Source organism: Hyla sarda, chromosome 1 (genome assembly GCF_029499605.1).
Source record: "Hyla sarda isolate aHylSar1 chromosome 1, aHylSar1.hap1, whole genome shotgun sequence".
Classification (NCBI taxonomy): domain Eukaryota; kingdom Metazoa; phylum Chordata; class Amphibia; order Anura; family Hylidae; genus Hyla; species Hyla sarda.
In genome coordinates, this window is record NC_079189.1 from 606291361 (window position 1) to 606311701 (window position 20341).

At 49.4% G+C, this 20341-nt stretch overlaps 2 protein-coding genes across 2 annotated transcripts in view; both read left to right on the forward strand.

The window, feature by feature from the left end:
* The window catches only part of LOC130298097 (zinc finger protein 850-like), a 190945-nt gene that overhangs the window by 28277 nt on the left and 142327 nt on the right, over positions 1-20341 (forward strand). The window lies entirely within an intron of this gene.
* The window catches only part of LOC130296670 (zinc finger protein 260-like), a 29335-nt gene continuing 25976 nt past the window's right edge, over positions 16983-20341 (forward strand). The window contains exon 1 of the mRNA XM_056548465.1: positions 16983-17045. The gene's annotated coding sequence lies outside the window, so the exon portion shown is untranslated. The remainder of the gene's footprint in view (positions 17046-20341) is intronic.

The following is a 20341-nucleotide window of genomic DNA, read 5'->3' on the forward strand; positions in this document are numbered from 1 at the left end:
ATACAGCTCAGCTACATGTACATTACACATATACAGCTCTACTGTGTACACATACAGCTCAGCTACATGTACATTACACATATACAGCTCTACTGTGTACACATACAGCTCAGCTACATGCACATTACACATATACAGCTCTACTGTGTACACATACAGCTCAGCTACATGTACATTACACATATACAGCTCTACTGTGTACACATACAGCTCAGCTACATGTACATTACACATATACAGCTCTACTGTGTACACATACAGCTCAGCTACATGCACATTACACATATACAGCTCTACTGTGTACACATACAGCTCAGGTACATGTACATTACACATATACAGCTCTACTGTGTACACATACAGCTCAGCTACATGCACATTACACATATACAGCTCTACTGTGTACACATACAGCACAGCTACATGCACATTACACATATACAGCTCTACTGTGTACACATACAGCTCAGCTACATGTACATTACACACAGCTCTACCGTGTACACATACAGCTCAGCTACATGTACATTACACATATACAGCTCTACTGTACACATACAGCCCAGCTACATGTACATTACACATATACAGCTCTACTGTGTACACATACAGCTCAGCTACATGCACATTACACATATACAGCTCTACTGTGTACACATACAGCTCAGCTACATGTACATTACACATATACAGCTCTTCTGTGTACACATACAGCTCAGCTACATGCACATTACACATATACAGCTCTACTGTGTACACATACAGCTCAGCTACATGTACATTACACATATACAGCTCTACTGTGTACATACAGCTCAGCTACATGCACATTACATATATACAGCTCTACTGTACACATACAGCTCAGCTACATGTACATTACACATATACAGCTCTACTGTGTACACATACAGCTCAGCTACATGCACATTACACATATACATATCGGGGATGCGACCCGCGAGCGGGCGCGTCCCGCTACGCGGATCGCATCCCCGCAGGCAGTGACAGTGCAGCGCTCCCGGTCAGCGGGTCTGACCGGGGCGCTGCAGAGAGGAGAACGCCGCGAGCGCTCCGGGGAGGAGCAGGGACCCGGAGCGCTCGGCGTAACAGTACCCCCCCCCCCCTTAGGTCTCCCCCTCTTTTTATCTGCTTGTCCCTTCATACGAGACGAGGCCAGTGGGAGCGACTCTTGAGTCTCCTTCCAGATAACGGAGAAGTCCTGGGTTACTTCATCTACGGCAGGAACTCCAGAAGAAGTGGGAATGGGGAGGGGGGCAGAGGGGGAAGCTTGCCACGGGGCAGAGTGGTACCAGGAAGGAGGCTATGAGGAAGTAAGATCTCTACTTGCTTTTTGCAGAAAATATCAGAAAAGTCCTGGTAAGCCTTGGGAGGGACCGGTAAGGGTGGAACCTCAGGAGTTAGACAAGTGGGAGCAGATGTGAGGCATCGTTTGTGACAAGAAGGACCCCAATTTTTGATCTCCCCGGTGGTCCAGTCAAGAGTAGGAGAATGACGTTGGAGCCATGGCAGACCGAGGAGGACTTCAGAGGTGCAGTTGGGCAGAACAAGAAATTCAATTTTTTCGTGATGCAGTCCAATGCTCATAAACAGGGGTTCTGTGCGGAAGCGCACAGTGCAGTCCAATTCTTCTACGTTGACAGAGGAAATGTAGAGCGGCTTGACAAGACGGGTTACTGGGATACTGAACCTATTAACGAAAGAGGCCAAAATAAAGTTTCCTGCGGAACCGAAGTCCAAGAAGGCCACAGCAGAGAAGGAGGAGTTAACAGAAGGAGAAATCCGCACAGGCACAGTCAGACGTGGAGGGGCAGAATTTATGCCAAGAGACGCCACTCCCACGTGAACAGGGTGCGTGCGTGCGTTTCCCAGACGCGGAGGACGAATAGGGCAGTCCACTAGGAAATGTTCGGTACTAGCGCAGTACAGGCACAAATTTTCATCTCTGCGACGAGACCTCTCTTCTTGGGTCAGGCGAGACCGATCCACTTGCATAGCCTCCTCGGCGGGAGGCACAGGAGTAGATTGCAGAGGAATCTGGGATAGAGGTACCCAGAGATCAAGGTCCTTTTCCTGGCAGAGCTTCTGGCTTCTTTCAGAAAAATGCATATCAATGCGGGTGGCCAACTGGATAAGTTCAGACAGGGTAGCAGGAATTTCTCGTGTGGCCAGCACATCTTTGATGTGACTGGATAAGCCTTTCTTGAAGGTCACGCAGAGGGCCTCATTGTTCCAGGATAGCTCAGAGGCGAGGGTACGAAACTGGATGGCGTATTCGCCTACGGAAGAACTCCCTTGGACGAGGTTCAGCAAAGCAGTCTCGGCTGAGGAGGCCCGGGCTGGCTCCTCAAAGACACTACGAACTTCAGCGAAGAAGGACTGGATTGTAGCAGTGGCAGGATCGTTGCGGTCCCAGAGCGGTGTGGCCCATGCCAAGGCCTTTCCAGACAGGAGACTGACCATGAAAGCCACCTCAGATCGTTCAGTGGGGAATTGGTCCGACATCATCTCCAAGTGCAAAGAACACTGGGACAGAAACCCACGGCACAATTTAGAGTTCCCATCGAACTTGTCAGGTAGGGACAAGCGGAGTCTGGAAGTGGCAACTTGCTGCGGAGGAGAAGCAGGCAGAGGAGATGGTTGCTGCTGTAGAGGCAGAAGCTGCTGTAGCATGGCGGTCAACTGCGACAGCTGTTGTCCTTGTTGGGTGACCACGGTGGTGAGGTCAGCGAGACTTGGCAGTGGCACCTCAGCGGGATCCATGGCCGGATCTACTGTCAGGATTTGGCAGGCTGGAGGTGGATCCTCTGTGTCAGAGAGGGATTGGCGTGGACTGTACCGGTGGACCGGTTCTAAGTTGCTACTGGTTTTCACCAGAGCCCGCCACAAAGCGGGATGGTCTTGCTGCGGCGGTAGCAACCAGGTCGTGTCCACCGGTAACGGCTCAACTTCACTGACTGCTGAGAGTGGCGTGGGACAGAAGGACTAGACAGAGGCGAGGTCAGACGTAGCAGAAGGTCAGGGCAGGCGGCAAGGTTCGTAGTCAAGGGCAACGGCAGAAGGTCTGTTAACACTGGTAAGGGCATACACAAAAACGCTTTCACTAGGCACTGAGGCAACAAGATCAGGAAGGGGAAGTGGGTTTAAATAAGCCTGGAGCAGATGGAAGCTAATTACACTGATTGGGCCAGGCACCAATTAGTGGTGCACTGGCCCTTTAAATCTTAGAGAGCCAGCGCGCGCGCCCTAGAGAGCGGAGCCGTGCGCCAGGACGCGACAGCCGGGGAACGGGACAGGTGAGTAGATTGGGATGCGACCCGCGAGCAGGCGCGTCCCGCTACGCAGATCGCATCCCCGCCGGCAGTGACAGTGCAGCGCCCTGGTCTGACCGGGGCGCTGCAGAGAGGAGAACGCCGCGAGCACTCTGGGGAGGAGCAGGGACTCGGAGCGCTCGGCATAACACTTATGCTACATAAAAAGGCTGGATACTATAAGATAAAGGACTTGGGCCATCTGATGATTAGGAAAAAGCTTATACTACATAAAAAGACTGGATACTATAGGATAAAGGACCTGGTCCCTCTGCTGCCTAGGAAATAGCCTGCTCTACGGGAGATTGTTAAATCCTAGCCAGAAAAGGGACCTGATCCATCTGATGACTAGGAAATAAAGGACCTGGTCCATCTGATGATTAAGAAATAAAGGACCTGGTCCATCTGATGACCAGGAAATAAAGGACCTGGTCCATCTGATGACTAGGAAATAAAGGACCTGATCCATCTGATGATTAGGAAATAGCTTATGCTACATAAACAGGCTGATACTATAGGATAAAGGACCTGATCCATCTGATGATTAGGAAATAGCTTATGCTACATAAAAAGGCTGGATACTATAGGATAAAGGACCTGATCCATCTGATGATTAGGAAATAGCTTATGCTACATAAAAAGGCTGATACTATAGGATAAAGGACCCAGTCCCTCTGATGATTAGGAAATAGCTTATGCTACATAAAAAGGCTGATACTATAGGATAAAGGACCCGGTCCATCTGATGATTAGGAAATAGCTTATACTACATAAAAAGGCTGGATACTATAGGATAAAGGACCTGGTCCCTCTGATGATTAGGAAATAGCTTATACTACATAAAAAGGCTGATACTATAGGATAAAGGACCCGGTCCATCTGATGACTGGGAAATTAGCTTATGCTACATAAAAAGGCTGGATACTATAGGATAAAGGACCTGGCCCATCTGATGACTAGGATATAGCTTATGTTCCCGCTCTTTACAGTATTACAACAAAGTGTTATACAAATCCACTTCCGATGAAGCATCCTAAGTCGATTCGCTCATCCCTAGATGTTAACTTTTTATCTCTGGTGTTGTAGTACAGAACCTGTAAACCCCAAGAGGACAATTTTCATTTTCACAGACCACTGTTCCAAAAACCTGTCAAGACACCTGTGGGGTTTAAATACTCACTTTACCCCTTGTAACATTCCGTGAGGGGTGTAGTTTCCAAAATGGGGTCACATGTGGGGGGGTCCATTGTTGTTACGCCGAGCGCTCCGGGTCCCCGCTCCTCCCCGGAGCGCTCGCAACATCCTCGCAACTGCAGCGCCCCGGTCAGATCTGCTGACCGGGTGCGCTGCGATTCCTCTCCCAGCCGGGATGCGATTCGCGATGCGGGTGGCGCCCGCTCGCGATGCGCACCCCGGCTCCCGTACCTGACTCGCTCTCCGTCGGTCCTGTCCCGGTGCGCGCGGCCCCGCTCCCTAGGGCGCGCGCGCGCCGGGTCTCTGCAATTTAAAGGGCCACTGCGCCGCTGATTGGCGCAGTTGGTTCAATTAGTGTGTTCACCTGTGCACTCCCTATTTATACCTCACTTCCCCTGCACTCCCTCGCCGGATCTTGTTGCCATTGTGCCAGTGAAAGCGTTTCCTTGTGTGTTCCTAGCCTGTGTTCCAGACCTCCTGCCGTTGCCCCTGACTACGATCCTTGCTGCCTGCCCCGACCTTCTGCTACGTCCGACCTTGCTCTTGTCTACTCCCTTGTACCGCGCCTATCTTCAGCAGCCAGAGAGGTTGAGCCATTGCTAGTGGATACGACCTGGTTACTACCGCCGCTGCAAGACCATCCCGCTTTGCGGCGGGCTCTGGTGAATACCAGTAGTAACTTAGAACCGGTCCACTAGCACGGTCCACGCCAATCCCTCTCTGGCACAGAGGATCCACCTCCTGCCAGCCGCATCGTGACAGTAGATCCGGCCATGGATCCCGCTGAAGTTCCACTGCCAGCTGTCGCCGACCTCACCACGGTGGTTTCCCAGCAGTCGCAACAGATAGCGCAACAAGGCCACCAGCTGTCTCAACTGACCGTAATGCTACAGCAACTTCTACCACAGCTTCAGCAATCATCTCCTCCGCCAGCTCCTGCACCTCCTCCGCAGCGAGTGGCCGCTCCCGGCCTACGACTATCCTTGCCGGATAAATTTGATGGGGACTCTAAGTTTTGCCGTGGCTTTCTTTCACAATGTTCCCTGCACTTGGAGATGTCGGACCAGTTTCCTACTGAAAGGTCTAAGGTGGCTTTCGTAGTCAGCCTTCTGTCTGGAAAAGCTCTGTCATGGGCCACACCGCTCTGGGACCGCAATGACCCCGTCACTGCCTCTGTACACTCCTTCTTCTCGGAAATTCGAAGTGTCTTTGAGGAACCTGCCCGTGCCTCTTCTGCTGTGACTGCCCTGCTGAACCTGGTCCAGGGTAATTCTTCCGTTGGCGAGTACGCCATCCAATTCCGTACTCTTGCTTCCGAATTATCCTGGAATAATGAGGCCCTCTGCGCGACCTTTAAAAAAGGCCTATCCAGCAACATTAAAGATGTTCTGGCCGCACGAGAAATTCCTGCTAACCTGCATGAACTCATTCATCTAGCCACTCGCATTGACATGCGTTTTTCCGAAAGGCGTCAGGAACTCCGCCAGGATATGGACTTTGTTCGCACGAGGCGTTTTTTCTCCCCGGCTCCTCTCTCCTCTGGTCCTCTGCAATCCGTTCCTGTGCCTCCCGCCGTGGAGGCTATGCTAGTTGACCGGTCTCGCTTGACACCTCAAGAGAGGACACGACGCCGCATGGAGAATCTTTGCCTGTACTGTGCCGGTACCGAACACTTCCTGAAGGATTGTCCTATCCGTCCTCCCCGCCTGGAAAGACGTACGCTGACTCCGCACAAAGGTGAGACAGTTCTTGATGTCAACTCTGCTTCTCCACGCCTTACTGTGCCTGTGCGGATATCTGCCTCTACCTTCTCCTTCTCTACTATGGCCTTCTTGGATTCCGGATCTGCAGGAAATTTTATTTTGGCCTCTCTCATCAACAGGTTCAACATCCCGGTGACCAGTCTCGCCAGACCCCTCTACATCAATTGCGTTAACAATGAAAGATTGGACTGTACCGTGCGTTACCGCACGGAACCCCTCCTAATGTGTATCGGACCTCATCACGAAAAAATTAAGTTTTTGGTCCTCTCCAATTGCACTTTCGAAATTCTCCTTGGACTACCGTGGCTTCAACGCCATTCCCCAACCCTTGATTGGTCCACAGGAGAGATCAAGAGCTGGGGTATTTCTTGTCTCAAGGACTGTCTTAAACCGGTTCCCAGTACTCCCTGCCGTGACCCTGTGGTTCCCCCTGTAACCGGTCTCCCTAAGGCTTATATGGACTATGCTGACGTATTTTGCAAAAAGCAAGCTGAGACTTTACCCCCTCACAGGCCTTTTGACTGTCCTATTGACCTCCTCCCGGGCACTACTCCACCCCGGGGCAGAATCTATCCTCTGTCCGCCCCAGAGACTCTTGCTATGTCTGAATACATCCAGGAAAATTTAAAAAAGGGGTTTATCCGCAAATCCTCCTCTCCTGCCGGAGCTGGATTTTTCTTTGTGTCCAAAAAAGATGGCTCCCTACGTCCTTGCATTGACTACCGCGGACTTAATAAAATCACGGTAAAGAACCGCTACCCCCTACCTCTTATCTCAGAACTTTTTGATCGCCTTCAAGGTGCCCACATCTTTACCAAACTGGACTTAAGAGGTGCTTATAATCTCATCCGCATCAGGGAGGGGGACGAATGGAAAACCGCATTTAACACCAGAGATGGTCACTTTGAGTATCTGGTCATGCCCTTTGGCCTGTGCAACGCCCCTGCTGTCTTCCAAGACTTTGTTAATGAAATTTTTCGTGATCTTTTATATTCCTGTGTTGTTGTGTATCTGGACGATATTCTGATTTTTTCTGCCAACTTAGAAGAACACCGCCAGCATGTCCGCATGGTTCTTCAGAGACTTCGAGACAATCAACTTTATGCCAAAATGGAGAAATGTCTGTTTGAATGTCAATCTCTTCCTTTCCTAGGATACTTGGTCTCTGGCCAGGGACTACAAATGGACCCAGATAAACTCTCTGCCGTCTTAGATTGGCCACGCCCCTCCGGACTCCGTGCCATCCAACGTTTTTTGGGGTTCGCCAATTATTACAGACAATTCATTCCACATTTTTCCACTATTGTGGCTCCTATCGTGGCTTTAACCAAGAAGAATGCCAATCCTAAGTCCTGGTCTCCCCAAGCGGAAGACGCATTTAAGCGGCTCAAGTCTGCCTTTTCTTCTGCTCCCGTGCTCTCCAGACCTGACCCTTCTAAACCCTTCCTATTGGAGGTTGATGCCTACTCAGTGGGAGCTGGAGCGGTCCTTCTACAAAAAAAACTCTTCCGGGCATGCTGTTACTTGTGGTTTTTTTTCTAGGACCTTCTCTCCGGCGGAGAGGAACTACTCCATCGGGGATCGAGAACTACTGGCCATTAAATTGGCACTTGAGGAATGGAGGCATCTTCTGGAGGGATCAAAATTTCCAGTTATCATTTACACCGATCACAAGAATCTCTCCTATCTCCAATCTGCCCAACGGCTGAATCCTCGCCAGGCCAGGTGGTCGTTGTTCTTTGCCCGTTTTAATTTTGAAATTCATTTTCGCCCTGCCGACAAGAACATTAGGGCCGATGCTCTCTCTCGTTCCTCGGATGCCTCGGAAGTAGAGGTCTCTCCGCAACACATCATTCCTCCTGACTGTCTGATTTCCACTTCTCCAGCCTCCATCAGGCAAACTCCTCCAGGGAAGACCTTCGTTTCTCCACGCCAACGTCTCGGGATTCTCAAATGGGGTCACTCCTCCCACCTCGCAGGCCATGCGGGCATCAAAAAATCCTTGCAACTCATCTCTCGTTTCTATTGGTGGCCGACTCTGGAGACGGATGTTGTTGATTTTGTGCGGGCTTGTACAGTCTGTGCCCGGGATAAGACTCCTCGCCAGAAGCCTGCTGGTCTCCTTCATCCTCTGCCTGTCCCCGAACAGCCTTGGTCTCTGATTGGTATGGACTTTATTACAGACCTACCCCCATCCCGTGGCAACACTGTTGTTTGGGTGGTCGTTGATCGATTTTCCAAGATGGCACATTTTATTCCTCTTCCTGGTCTTCCTTCAGCGCCTCAGTTGGCAAAACAATTTTTTGTACACATTTTTCGTCTTCACGGTTTGCCCACGCAGATCGTCTCGGATAGAGGCGTCCAATTCGTGTCAAAATTCTGGAGGGCCCTCTGTAAACAACTCAAGATTAAATTAAACTTCTCTTCTGCTTATCATCCTCAATCCAATGGGCAAGTTGAAAGAATTAACCAGATTCTGGGTGACTATTTACGGCATTTTGTTTCCTCCCGCCAGGATGACTGGGCAGATCTTCTACCATGGGCTGAATTCTCATACAACTTCAGAGTCTCTGAATCTTCTGCTAAATCCCCATTTTTCGTGGTGTACGGCCGTCACCCTCTTCCCCCCCTCCCTACTCCCTTGCCCTCTGGTTTACCCGCTGTGGATGAAGTGACTCGTGATCTTTCCACCATATGGAAAGAGACCCAAAATTCTCTTCTACAGGCTTCATCTCGCATGAAAAGGTTTGCTGATAAGAAAAGAAGAACTCCCCCCATTTTTGCTCCCGGAGACAAGGTATGACTCTCCGCTAAATATGTCCGCTTTCGTGTCCCCAGTTACAAACTGGGACCACGCTATCTTGGTCCTTTCAAAGTCTTGTGCCAGATTAATCCTGTCTCTTACAAACTCCTTCTTCCTCCTTCTCTTCGTATTCCCAATGCCTTCCATGTCTCTCTCCTTAAACCTCTCATCATCAACCGTTTCTCTCCCAAACTTGTCTCTCCCACTCCTGTTTCCGGCTCTTCTGACATCTTCTCCGTGAAGGAGATACTGGCCTCCAAGACGGTCAGAGGAAAAAAAAATTTTTTGGTTGATTGGGAGGGCTGTGGTCCTGAGGAGAGATCCTGGGAACCTGAGGACAACATCCTAGACAAAAGTCTGGTCCTCAGGTTCTCAGGCTCCAAGAAGAGGGGGAGACCCAAGGGGGGGGGTACTGTTACGCCGAGCGCTCCGGGTCCCCGCTCCTCCCCGGAGCGCTCGCAACATCCTCGCAACTGCAGCGCCCCGGTCAGATCTGCTGACCGGGTGCGCTGCGATTCCTCTCCCAGCCGGGATGCGATTCGCGATGCGGGTGGCGCCCGCTCGCGATGCGCACCCCGGCTCCCGTACCTGACTCGCTCTCCGTCGCTCCTGTCCCGGCGCGCGCACGCCGGGTCTCTGCGATTTAAAGGGCCACTGCGCCGCTGATTGGCGCAGTTGGTTCAATTAGTGTGTTCACCTGTGCACTCCCTATTTATACCTCACTTCTCCTGCACTCCCTCGCCGGATCTTGTTGCCATCGTGCCAGTGAAAGCGTTTCCTTGTGTGTTCCTAGCCTGTGTTCCAGACCTCCTGCCGTTGCCCCTGACTACGATCCTTGCTGCCTGCCCCGACCTTCTGCTACGTCCGACCTTGCTCTTGTCTACTCCCTTGTACCGCGCCTATCTTCAGCAGTCAGAGAGGTTGAGCCGTTGCTAGTGGATACGACCTGGTTACTACCGCCGCTGCAAGACCATCCAGCTTTGCGGCGGGCTCTGGTGAATACCAGTAGTAACTTAGAACCGGTCCACTAGCACGGTCCACGCCAATCCCTCTCTGGCACAGAGGATCCACCTCCTGCCAGCCGCATCGTGACAATTGTTCTGGCACTATGGGGGCTTTGTAAACACACATGGCCTTCAATTCCAGACACATTCTCTCTCCAAAAGTCCAATGGCGCTCCTTCTCTTCTGAGCCCTGTAGTGCGCCGCAGAGCATTTTACGTCCACACATGGGGTATTTCCATACTAAGAAATATTGCTCCAAATTTTGGGGGCTTTTTCCTATTACCCCTTGTAAAAATGAAAACTTTGGAGTAACACCAGCATTTTACTGAAATAAATTTTCATTTTCATGTCCAACTTTAACAAAAATGTGTCAAACATCTGTGGGGTGTTAAGGCTCACTGTACCCCTTGTTATGTTCCATGAGGGGTGTGGTTTTTAAAAAGGGGTCACATGTGGGTGTTTTTTTTTCCATTTATGTCAGAACTGCTGTAACAATCAGCCCTCCCTGTGGAAATCACCAGTTTAGGCCTCAAATGTACATAGTGCGCTCTCACTCCTGAGCCTTGTTGTGCACCCATAGAGCACTTTACGTCCACATATGGGGTATTTCCGTACTCAGGAGAAATTGTGTTACAAACATGCTGACCCCAACTTTACCTTTCCATAAGGGGTAAAAGGAGAAAAAGCCCCCCAAAATTTGTAACACATTTCCTCCCGAGTACAGAAATACCCCATATGTGGCCCTAAACTGTTACCTCGAAATACGTCAGGGCTCCAGAGTGAGAGAGCGTCATGCGCATTTAAGGCCTAAATTAATTTTCATCAAAATACCCTATGGCAGTGTTTCCCAAACAGGGTTGCAAAAACTGTTGCAAAACTCCCAGCATGCATGGACAGTCAATGGCTATCCGGAAATACAGGGAGTTCTTATTTTGCAACAGCTGGACGGACAACCAGAGTAATACGGGGAATGGGAGGACTACAGTACCTAGAAAGATTATCAGAATTAGGGTTATTTAGTTTAGAAAAAAGAAGGCTTAGGGGCGACCTAATAACTATGTATAAATATATCAGGGGGGCGTACAGAGATCTCTCCATGATCTATTTATACCCAGGACTGTATCTATAACAAGGGGGGCATCCTCTACGTCTAGAGGAAAGAAGGTTTCTACACCAGCACAGACGGGGGTTCTTTACTGTAAGAGCAGTGAGACTGCGGAATTCTCTGCCTGAGGAGGTGGTCATGGGGAACTCTGTAAAAGAGTTCAAAAGGGGTCTGGATGCATTTTTGGAGAGTAATAACATTGCTGGTTATTTATGCTAGATTTATAGGGACAGAACGTTGATCCAGGGATTTATTCTGATGACATATTTGGAGTTGGGAAGGAATTTTTACCTCTAGTATGAGTTTTTTTTGCCTTCCTCTGGATCAACTCAGTAGGGAATCATTAGGGATATAGGTTAAACTTGATGGACTCTGGTCTTTTTTCATACAGTAACTATGTTACTATGTTTTGGAAACAGTGCCGTACAAGACGTTTTTCATTTTTATGGGGGGTCGTTGGTGTACTGTAGTGTTTTTAGGGTACGGTCACACGGTCGGATTTACAGCGAGTTTCCTGCTTGAAGTTTGAGCTGTGGCGGAAAATTTGCCTCAGCTCAAACTTGAAGCTGGAAAATCGCTGTAAATCCGACCGTGTGATTGTACACTGTACAACTCTCAGCATGCACTAACAGACCATGGATGCTGGGAGTTGTAGTTGTGCAACAACTGGAGGCACACTGGTTGGGAAACAGTGAGTTAGGTAACAGACTACCGCAGTGTTTCTGCACCAGTGTACCTCCAGCTTTTGCAAAACCACAACTCCCAGCCTTGCCCCCGCATCTTTCCCTGCTCTGCCCGGACTTCAAGGGGCGAGCAGAGCGGGGGATCTCAATTGTTACCCCCCCCCCCTGCGATTGGCTGGTCAGTCATGACCAGCCAATCGCAGGGAATAGGAGGAGGTGGCACCTCACTCCTATCCTTCAGGGTGGTTGGAGCTGTCTCTGACAGCACCGATCATCCCTATTTTCTGAGTGATCCTGTCACCAGAGATGGAAAAGCTGTCATTCGCCAGTCAGAATTGACCTGCGAATCACCGCGATTGCCGACAAGGTAGGGGTCTCAGGCGATGTGCTGGGATCATCCCGTTCCAGTCACCACCCGGTGACCGGAAGCGCCAAGGGCGTACAGCTATGCCCTTGGTCCCCAACAGGTTAATACCAACCTTTTTTTTCTGTTTCAATACTTTTTATTGGGTTTTCCAAATATTTAACACATTCTAGACCTGTTACATAGTCGCAATAAAAGATATTTGTAACAAGTATTTCGTACATACTAAACAGTCTGGTGTATAGGATACAATGAAGCATGACAATAACTTATATTTAACAAGCCAGTATAGTGTGAAGTTTCAGTGCGACAAGGGTGGTCATGAACATAGGCCACGGTAAGTAAGGATTTAAGGGGGAATTTATCAATGTTGGTGTAGGTAGAAGTTTTTATAGATCATTTTGGTTGGTCATTTTTGTACCCTGTGGCAATTTTTTTACTGCCTTCAGGTACCACTTCATGGGTCAGATGCAGAGCGCCCGGCCCACATAGTGTAAGGACGTAATGAGTGATGCATAGTATATACATATACAGGGTGCAGAGCATCACTACTTACCTCCGCTGGCCGTATAGTATACAGGGGTGCATAGTGAACCCATATATACTATACAGGAGCCCAGCAAGAAAAGAGTAAACCCACGTTGCTGCTGCGGAGCAGTTCTGGGTTATGTGTTTGTGCGCTATCCTGTATATACAGCTGTCTATAGATGACTATATAAACAGGATACAGTAGGCACACGTCAACAATTGGAAGCTCCCTGTTTAGGAACACCCCAGGGGAGAGCGCCAAAAATGTACTAGCCTTTTTTTCTTTCACATTTCAGATACGTGAATGAGGAGGACTACGTCAGATTTGATGGATTGCGACAATGACCAGCGTTTTTTTTTTAAATGTCAATAAAAGGGTTAATGAGGGCTGTGGGGATATATATATATATATATTTTTTTTTTTTTATAAAATTTTTTTTTCAATGTGCCATGTTTTTATAATTGAATTTTCAGGCTTAGTAGTGGAAGCCGCCTGGTAGACAGAATCCATTACTAAGCCGGAGCTTAGAGCTAACCCCCAATTATTACCCCAGTACCCATTGCCACAGGGGTACTGGGAAGAACCGGTTCCAACAGGCCCGGATGGCAAAAGTGGAGCTTCTGGGCCTAGGTTGTAACAGGCTGGCGTTATTTAGGCTGGGGAGGGCCAGTAACAATGGTCCTCGCCCACCCTGGTAACGTCAGGCTGTTGCTGCTTGGTTGGTATCTGGGTGATACTGAAAATAGGGGGAACCACACACATTTTTTTTTTTTATTTAAAAAACCTGAATATGGGTTCACCATATTTTAAGGATCAGTCAGATATCAACCAAGCAGCAACAGCCTGACGTTACCAGGGTGAGCGAGGACCATTGTTACTGGCCTTCCCCAGCCTAAATAACATCAACCTGTTACAGCCCAGGAGCACCATTTTTTTTATGCTCCGGGCCTGTTGGTACCAGTTCTCCCCGGCACCCCTGTGGCGGTGGGTACCGGGGTAATAATTGGTGGTCAGCATTAGCTGTTTTTGGTGCGAACACTAAGCCCCGGCTTAGTAATGGATTCCGTCTATAAGACGGCTTCCACTACTAACCCTGAAAATTCAGTTATAAAAAACAAGACACATTGTAAGAAATTGTTTATTTAAAAAAACACTACCCACAGCCCCCATTAACCATTTTATTGAAATAAAAAAAAGCTGGTTCTCGTCACAGTCCTCCTCATTCACGTATCTGAAATGAAAAGAAATATAGGTTAGTACACTTTTTGTGCTCTCCCCTGGACATAATGCAGCATGTTCCTAAACAGGGAGCCTCCAATTGTTGCTAAACTACAACTCCCATCATAGGGGGCTGTAGTTAAGCAACAGCTGGAGTCTCCCTGTTTGGGAACAGACTGCCAGAAAGGTTCTGTCCCCATTATGCAAAATGCATAATGTGAACAGAGTAAGGCCATAATGTGAACAGAGTAAGACAATAACTCCCATCATGGGCAGTCATCACTTGGGGGCGGAGCAGTAAGGTCACAGGGGGTCTCAGGAGTGAGACCCCCTTTCGATCTGTCCCTCTACCCTTGGACTACTACTCCCATCATGGGACAGAGTATGTCCCATGATGGGAGTAGTTGTAGCACCGCAACGCTGAGGGACTTCACTTGCATATCCCCCCCCCCCCCCCCCCCCGGCTGCAGGACTCTTGGGACAGTTTGGACTACTACTCCCATCATGAACAGCCTGCCCATGATGGGAGTTATAGTACAGGGGCCGAGGGGCAGATCGCAGCAGGTCACTCTCAATAGACCCACTGCGCTATCCACCAATCATAGTTCCCGTCTCCGGCGTATACAGGAGCCGGCGGAAAGCGCAGTTCGTCTATTGAGAGTGACCTGCTGCGATCTGCCCCTGTACTATAACTCCCATCATGGGCAGTCTGTTCATGATGGGAGTAGTAGTCCAAACTGTCCCAAGAGTCCCGCAGCCGGCAATTCCCCCTTAGAGTGATTGCTGGTGAGGAGAAGGGCAGAAGCCCTATAGTAACGGGGGAGGTTTTCTCTTGGTGGGTGAATGGTTAAGGCTCCGTTCACACTGACATTTGTGGCCGGTAGGTGACGTTCATTAGGAAGATGGCGGGAGAAGAATGTGACATGTGACGTCTTCATCTCTCACTGCAATAACGGGAGTTATAACGGATTCAAGGGAATTGGATACTCTTTGCCCGTTATGACGACTTCCGTAATGGGCGTTAAGGGTGGACAAAGTTGAAAAAAAAAAAAAAAAAAAAAAAAGCCCTTCATGTCCATTTGTAACAGAGCCACATAGTGTGAATGTAGCCTAAGTAATACTCTGCAGGGGCTAAGTAATACTCTGCAGGGGCCTATAGGAGCCAGTCTGGAGTCTGCACGAAGCACAGTTCATATCCCCAGAGGCTTATGAGTGGCTTGCTGTAATGCTCTGCAGGAGGAGGAGGGGGGGGGGGGGTGTTGCTGTAATGTTCTGCAGGAGGAGGGGGGGGGGAGTTGCTGTAATGCTCTGCAGGAGGAGAGGGGGGGGTTGCTGTAATGCTCTGCAGGAGGAGAGGGGGGGTTGCTGTAATGCTCTGCAGGGGGAGAGGGGGGTTGCTGTAATGCTCTGCAGGAGGAGGGGGGGTGTTGCTGTAATGCTCTGCAGGAGGAGGGGGGGTGCTGCTGTAATGCTCTGCAGGAGCAGAGGGGGGGGAGTTGCTGTAATGCTCTGCAGGAGGAGAGGGGGGGGGTTGCTGTAATGCTCTGCAGGAGGAGAGGGGGGGTTGCTGTAATGCTCTGCAGGGGGAGAGGGGGGTTGCTGTAATGCTCTGCAGGAGGAGGGGAGTTGCTGTAATGCTCTGCAGGAGGAGGGGGGGTTGCTGTAATGCTCTGCAGGAGGAGGGGGGTTGCTGTAATGCTCTGCAGGAGGAGGGGGGTTGCTGTAATGCTCTGCAGGAGGAGGGGGGTTGCTGTAATGCTCTGCAGGAGGAGGGGGGTTGCTGTAATGCTCTGCAGGAGGAGGGGGTTGCTGTAATGCTCTGCAGGAGGAGGGGGGTTGCTGTAATGCTCTGCAGGAGGAGGGGGGTTGCTGTAATGCTCTGCAGGAGGAGAGGGGGGGTTGCTGTAATGCTCTGCAGGAGGAGAGGGGGGTTGCTGTAATGCTCTGCAGGAGGAGAGGGGGGGTTGCTGTAATGCTCTGCAGGAGGAGAGGGGGGGTTGCTGTAATGCTCTGCAGGAGGAGAGGGGGGTTGCTGTAATGCTCTGCAGGAGGAGAGGGAGGGGATTGCTGTAATGTTCTGAAGGAGGAGAGGGGGGGTTGCTGTAATGCTCTGCAGGAGGAGGGGGGGTTGCTGTAATGCTCTGCAGGAGGAGAGGGGGGTTGCTGTAATGCCCTGCAGAAGGAGAGGGGGGGTGCTGTAATACTCTGCAGGAGGAGAGGGGGGGGGTTGCTGTAATGCCCTGCAGGAGAGAGGGGGGTTGCTGTAATGCTCTGCAGGAGGAGAGGGGGGGGGGTTGCTGTAATGCTCTGCAGGAGGAGAGGGGGGTTGCTGTAATGCCCTGCAGGAGAGAGGGGGGTTGCTGTAATGCTCTGCAGGAGGAGAGGGGGGGGGGTTGCTGTAATGCTCTGCAGGAGGAGAGGGGGGGGTTGCTGTAATGTTCTGCAGGAGGAGAGGGGGGACTGCTGTAATGCTCTGAGGGGGGGGGGTTGCTGTAATGCTCTGCAGGAGGAGGGGGGGTGCTGTAATGCTCTGCAGGAGGAGAGGGGGGTGCTGTAATGCTCTGCAGGAGGAGAGGGGGGGTTGCTGTAATGCTCTGCAGGAGGAGAGGGGGGGTTGCTGTAATGCTCTGCAGGAGGAGAGGGGGGGGGGGGTTGCTGTAATGCTCTGCAGGAGGCCCCCCGCCCCTCTCCTGCAGAGCATTACAGCAACAACACATAAGCCTCTGGGGATATCAATTATGCTTCTTGCAGACTCCAAACCGGCTCCATAGGCCCCTGCAGAGCATTACTTGGCCCCTGCAGACTATTACTCCGCCATATACACCACCAAGAGGAAACCTCCCCCGATACTAAAGCTTTCCTGTCCTTCTCCTCACCAGCAAATCACTCATAACCGCCAAATCTATTGTATTTCCTACAGACTCCGGACTGGCTCCGCCTACTCGGGTCTAGTCACATGGCTCGTCACATGGTCATGACATCATCACAGGTCCTTTAGCTGGCTAGGAAATAGCATCTACCACATTTCCCCTACAGCTCTGAGAAAGGAGGTATGTGGGTGGATGGATAGGAGATAGATAGATGTGTATACATATAAATCTATGTGTGTGTATATACATAAATCTGTGTGTGTAATATATATATATATATATATATATATAGTGTATGTATGTATTCTATGTGTGTACGAGGCTGAAGTTGGTTTCTTATTCAGCAGCTTCTTATTCACTGAAGTTGGTTTCTTATTCGGCAGCTTCTTATTCACTGAAGTTGGTTTCTTATTCGGCAGCTTCTTATTCACCGAAGTTGGTTTCTTATTCGGCAGCTTCTTATTCACTGAAGTTGGTTTCTTATTTGGCAGCTTCTTATTCACCGAAGTTGGTTTCTTATTCGGCAGCTTCTTATTCACCGAAGTTGGTTTCTTATTCGGCAGCTTCTTATTCACCGAAGTTGGTTTCTTATTCAGCAGCTTCTTATTCACCGAAGTTGGTTTCTTATTCAGCAGCTTCTTATTCACCGAAGTTGGTTTCTTATTCGGCAGCTTCTTATTCACCGAAGTTGGTTTATTATTCGGCAGCTTCTTATTCACTGAAGTTGGTTTCTTATGCGGCAGCTTCTTATTCACTGAAGTTGGTTTCTTATGCGGCAGCTTCTTATTCACTGAAGTTGGTTTCTTATGCGGCAGCTTCTTATTCACTGAAGTTGGTTTCTTATTCGGCAGCTTCTTATTCACCGAAGTTGGTTTCTTATTCAGCAGCTTCTTATTCACCGAAGTTGGTTTCTTATTCAGCAGCTTCTTATTCACCGAAGTTGGTTTCTTATTCGGCAGCTTCTTATTCACCGAAGTTGGTTTCTTATTCGGCAGCTTCTTATTCACTGAAGTTGGTTTCTTATGCGGCAGCTTCTTATTCACTGAAGTTGGTTTCTTATTCGGCAGCTTCTTATTCACTGAAGTTGGTTTCTTATTCGGCAGCTTCTTATTCACTGAAGTTGGTTTCTTATGCGGCAGCTTCTTATTCACTGAAGTTGGTTTCTTATTCGGCAGCTTCTTATTCACTGAAGTTGGTTTCTTATTCGGCAGCTTCTTATTCACTGAAGTTGGTTTCTTATTCGGCAGCTTCTTATTCACCGAAGTTGGTTTCTTATTCGGCAGCTTCTTATTCACCGAAGTTGGTTTCTTATTCGGCAGCTTCTTATTCACCGAAGTTGGTTTCTTATTCGGCAGCTTCTTATTCACCGAAGTTGGTTTCTTATTCGGCAGCTTCTTATTCACCGAAGTTGGTTTCTTATTCGGCAGCTTCTTATTCACCGAAGTTGGTTTCTTATTCGGCAGCTTCTTATTCACCGAAGTTGGTTTCTTATTCGGCAGCTTCTTATTCACTGAAGTTGGTTTCTTATGCGGCAGCTTCTTATTCACTGAAGTTGGTTTCTTATGCGGCAGCTTCTTATTCACTGAAGTTGGTTTCTTATTCGGCAGCTTCTTATTCACTGAAGTTGGTTTCTTATGCGGCAGCTTCTTATTCACTGAAGTTGGTTTCTTATGCGGCAGCTTCTTATTCACTGAAGTTGGTTTCTTATTCGGCAGCTTCTTATTCACTGAAGTTGGTTTCTTATTCGGCAGCTTCTTATTCACTGAAGTTGGTTTCTTATTCGCGCATTGTCTTATAGATGACTGTGACTAATAGACATTTTCTCCTCTTATCTCTGCAGTAAACCTGTTTTTTTATATATTATTTGGCTCCAGATGGGGTGTAGTAAATTCTATGGTAATAAGAGTAGACGGATGCTTTCCAGGGTCCTGTGGAGTAGACAGGTCCAGACTCATGTCCCTTCTATGCGTTCACAGTCGGGGTCTATGGTGCACACCACGGAAGATATTGTGTCAACCGTTCACTCTTTCTTCTCTGATCTGTACCGTCTCCTGCCACCGCCAGCCTCCTCAACATGCCCTCCCCTTCCCGGTTCTCTCCCCTGGCGAACAGGAGGCGCTGGATGCCCCCTTTTTGTCTGAGGAATTAGTCGTGGTTGTCCAAAACACGCCGGCGGGAAAAGTCCTGGCTCGGATGGCTTTACTGGGAAATTCTATAAATCCTTTAAGACCTCCTCTCCCCCATCCTACTCAGGGCCTTTAACTCCTTCTCTCCCAACACTCCCTTTCCCTCGGCCTCCACTCTGGCCCATGTGGTGGTACTGCCAAAACCTAATATGGACCCCCACTCCTGCGGTAGCTACCGCTCCATTTCCTTGCTAAATGTTGACCTAAAACTTTACTCCAAACTCCTGGCCGACCGCTTCTTCCCTCTCTCATCCATCCCGAGCAGGTGGGGTTTGTGCCGGGGAGGGAAGCCAGGGACAACACGATAACACGATAAAAACTTTGGACAGAATTAATTATGCACAATCTAAGAAATTGCCTCTGATGATCCTCTCACTTGATGCCGATAAGGCCTTTGATCGAATTTCCTGGTCCTCCCTGACACAAACCTTGCAGCATGTGGGTTTGGGTCCCAACCTCTCAGCTAAAATATTGGCGCTGTACCACGCTCCTAGAGCGTGCTTGAAAATCAATGGGTCTCTCTCCGCCATTCCCGATCCATAATGGTACTCGACAGCCCTTTCCCCTCTAGTGATGGAACATCTTCTGGCTACCATACGAACGGACCCTGACATTCACGGAGTTGCTATTGGGGACTGCACGTACAAATGCTCTGCATTCGCAGACGATCTTTTGGTATATATCAATGACCCGCTGGTGTCCCTTCCCTGCTTAATGACCCGACTGCGTGAATTTGGGGCCTGGTCTAACTTTAAAGTAAACCTCTTTAAGTCAGAAGCTCTTAATGTTTCCTTACCTGACCGTATAGTGACCTCCCTCAGATCAGCCTTCCCGTTTGGCTGGCCTGATAGGGGCATCCGCTACCTGGGGACAACGATCCCTAGGGACCTTTCCCAACTATTCTCCCATAATTTTCCCCCCTTCTGGCCCGATTCCGGATGGAATTGGAATCTTGGAACCGAAAGGACTTTTAGTGGTTTGTCCGGGTAAACATGCTCAAAATGTCCCTGATGCGTCGTTTGCTATACTTATTACAGACAATTCCACTTCACATTCCCTCTACATATTGGAGTCTGCTGCAGGCTTGCTTTGGCTCTTTTGTGTGGGCATCGGCCCGCCCTCGTATCAATCGACTTACATTGTCCCGCCCTAAAACCTTGAGTGGGGTGGGTCTCCCTGATTGTCGTATGTACTACCTAGCTTGTGCTCGTTTAAGGGTTCTCGATCTGTTGCACAATCACACGGCGAAACTTTGGTTTCGTCTAGCACAGGATATTTGTCCCAAAGCAC